The sequence below is a fragment of the Arachis ipaensis genome, chromosome B03 (genome assembly GCF_000816755.2).
Source record: "Arachis ipaensis cultivar K30076 chromosome B03, Araip1.1, whole genome shotgun sequence".
Taxonomy (NCBI): Eukaryota; Viridiplantae; Streptophyta; class Magnoliopsida; order Fabales; family Fabaceae; genus Arachis; species Arachis ipaensis.
The window spans coordinates 13,573,816-13,578,006 of NC_029787.2; positions in this window are offsets into that span (position 1 = coordinate 13,573,816).

Sequence of the window (4,191 nt, forward strand, 5' to 3'; positions counted from 1 at the left end):
CAGAATAAATAAGAGGAATATTGTGGTCTACTTTAAAAGACATATCTCCAAAGCTAGTTATCTAGGCCATCATTACAACCTATAAACTAAACTTGACATTTGCTCACTATGTTTCACCCTTTTTACTCCCCACGTTCTCTTAGAACGTGACATTGTAACCTATTGTTTGTCTCAAACAATATAATGACTTCTCCAAAAGGTTTTTTTTGCTGGATGTGGGACTCAAGTCTCTTTGTTTTTATTGAAGAATTGGTTTTTCTGCGCATACAAAAAAAATTATCACATTTGTTATTTTATTTATTTTTCTTTTTCTTTTTGTTCTTGTTCTAATCATTGACAAGTTTAGAATTAAGGTGGAAGAAATAGAATAGAGAAGGTTAAAATTAATAAAAAATGAGTCTCATTCATCACCCATCAGCTTGTTTTGTATAGTGTTTTCTCTTTCTTTAACTCTTCTCTTTATTTTACTTGTTCTTTATGATTATATTTTTAATTATGCATAAATATGAATAGAAATATAATTTTTTATTAAAAATTTACAAATTAAAAAATAATTTTTTTTATTCATTACAATATATTTTTTTATTANAAAAATTAAAAAATTAATTTTAGTATTTCTAACAAGTATTCTTAAAAGTAACATCACTCTTAATAAGTTGATTCCTACTTATAAACTCTATCATTTACTCCAAAGACTTGATAAATTATGAATATAATGAAAAAATTTAACAGATTAACATTTTGTAGTTAATAATTTTATTTCACTCTTTTTTCTTTATAAAAAAAATATTAATTATTAGTTGATTTTCTCTCTTTTCTTGTTGTTAAACCTTAATCACATGTAGACTACAAAATTATTGATCATCTAACATAACTTATATATAATTATTCAAATTAAAGTTTAAATATGAGAGAACATTTAAACAAGTTAATATATTGAGCTGGGTTTCTTTAAAAATTTATATACACCAACGCATTTTCTATAGTTGATTATTTTGTCTAGTTGAATAGATGTTTTTATTAAAATTTAATTTCAAGAATGTGGAGAAACAATAAAAATAAATAAAAGTGGTTGATTTCTATTGTTTTAAAATAAATAATTTAAGACAAATAAATGATTTTAATTTCATTTCATGTTTTAATTTTCTCTCGTATCAATAACTTATATTACTATTGTTATTTTTTATCAACTAATAAAAAATGTTTTTAGTGTATTCTTTTAACATTTTTATGTTAAAATTTTTTAATTTTAAGTGCATTATGTGATTAATTCATGGACTCACTTAATAAAAGATGAGTGTCAATACTGTTTATTCTTTATTCCATACATCACCAAATATCAACACGCCTAACTAACTCCTATTTCCAATTTTCCATATATACATAACATAAAATAAACATATACAAGCTCAAATTTATTAATAATATATTAAAACAGAATACAAAGTAGTCTTTAAATACATTCTTAACTTCTTTGTTTTCTATCATGATTTGGTGGCTCTATATAGATTCATTTTTAGGTTTTGGCTATTCTTTCTTCAATTACAAAAAAAAAAAAAAAACTATGAAAATCATCATGAAACCTCCCATTAAAATTATGAAACGTTACAAGCAGTGGCGGAGCTAGCGATAAAATATTAAAGAGGGCTAAAAATATTTACACAATAAAATAAAATTTTAAAAATAACTAATAAACTAAAATTTATATATAGTTTACATGTAAAAAATTAAAATTAAAGAGGGCCATTGTCCCTCCTTTTTCTCCATGTAGCTCCGCCCCTGATTACAAGAAATAAAATTTAATGTAAAACAATGTAAAAACTTTACCTTAAACTCACATTAAATTTTTAAAAGGTTACACCTTAAAAAATTCAATGTATAATTACTATATTCTACATTGATCTTAAGGTCACATTACAAGGAAACAAATAATTCTTAAGATGCCACAAATTATCAAATATTACAAGAAACCAAAATTAAATGTACAAATTCTGTTAAGATTTCACAAAAGTTAGAATAATCAATCTACTTTAAATATAATTAAAAATAACATAATTATATATTATGTAATAAGATATTACAACGACAATTATGACGGTCATTTTAACTGGTATAAATATTTTCATATTCTCTTATACTTTATTTTTATGTAGGTTACATATTGCTTTTAATGTTATTCTTAATTCTTTTTAATAGGTATAAATTTGATTAAAATCTAATTCCTTCTCTTATCCTTTCATATTCATTTCTCATTCTTATATTTACTATATAAATCAATATTCACTTCAGACATTTTCATTATCTTCTCACATAAATTCATGCCTCTTTCTCTTTTTCCTCCTCGCTCTCCATTCTTACAAATTTTTTACACAACTGAAATTTGGTTGATGAACATAGTTTTTATTTTTATTTTTTAAATTTCTTAAACATATGTATTAGGTCATTATGTGATTGTATTCATTAATTTTCTTACTTCTTTGTATAATTGTATTATTCATAATAAGTTATATAGTGTATTTGTTGCCTATATATCACTTTTTTATCAACAATTTATATTATTTTTAAATATCTTTTATTTGTTATAATATTGTTAAAAATACATGTTATTATGAATCATGAAAAATAAAATTAAAAAATTGAATGTTCTTTCTAATTATCAAAATATTAATAATATTCATACTACTATAAAGAATATAACATCTATATAATCAATCTAGCATTGATTTTATAATTTTACATACTAAATGATCTAATTCTACAAAAGTATAGTATAAAAAATATTTATATTAATGATTTTATTTTATGAAATATTTTTTTATTTATCTAATATATCTACCTATCTATCAATTTATTATAATGTATAAAAAAATTAAATAATAAATTAATAACACAATAAATACTTCACATATTAGATAACTTCTAATATTATCACATAAATATTTTAGTCCAAATATTCAAGCGGAAAAAACACAAAACAAGTATCACTAACAAATAGCAATGCAACAAAAAGAAAAGACACCAAAAGCAAAAAAAAAAAGAGTAGAAAACTATAGTGAGCAACTTTTTTAAATTTACTACTTAATACATTTCAACCTTTGACAATTTTAAATGTATTCATGTATGATTAAATAAAAAATACACTACTATACTATTTATTACAATTATTCGATTAAAATTTTCATATAAATATATACTATTTTATTTACACAAATTTATAAAATCCAACAAAAAATATTATGTAAAAATTATAATTTAAATTCTCCGCCATCACGCAGGACAAAATCTAGTATAGAATAAAAGAATTAAGGTATAAGATTTAACATTTTGACAATAAATAAGGGATAAAATAGTAGTTAATTTACTGGTGGAATAGACTGGTGCATATTAATTACTCAGTTCTCTTTTTTTTCAAACTATCAAAAAACGGTGAAATTATCAAGTTACTGATGAAAAAGTAATTTAATAGTTCAAAAATATTTTTAATAATCTACTATTTTTCTTTTCAAAGAAAAAAGTGTTAATGATTCATATGTCAACAGATTATATATATGATTAAATACTATATTATATATTGTTGTTGTATGTTATTTATAGTGTTACTGATTAATTAAATTATTCTTGGTTACCAATAATATATAAAAATACTTAAGCACTTGTTGTTTTTAAAAGATGTAGAAAAAAATTTTTTCTATTCAAAATGTACACTTTTTTTTCTTGTAACAATTAAATAAATATATTTTAGTGTATTTGACTAAAATATTTTTTAATAATTATTATTACAATTATATATATTAGTAATAATAATATAAAATAGATATTTATTATTATTTTTATTATGTGATATTTTTTTCATGGAGAATTATATACAAATAAATGATTGTTATTTAGGTAATATAAATGTAAATAAATAATCAATTAACGATGCAGTATACTCAATTATCTAATTACATAAATTGTATATATTGATAAATGTTATTGATAAACAGAAAATATTGCAAAGGAGAAGAAAGAAAGAAAAGAGAGTGAAGGGAACTCAGCACAAATGCAGTGAAGACTGGACAACTATTTATAAATAACATTTCTTCTCCTTTTCCAATCATACTTTGCATGGAGCATCATAACCGGGTTTCTATATATTGATTCAAGCCATGTTTTTATATATTTTATTTATTTTTAATTTTTATCGTTAAT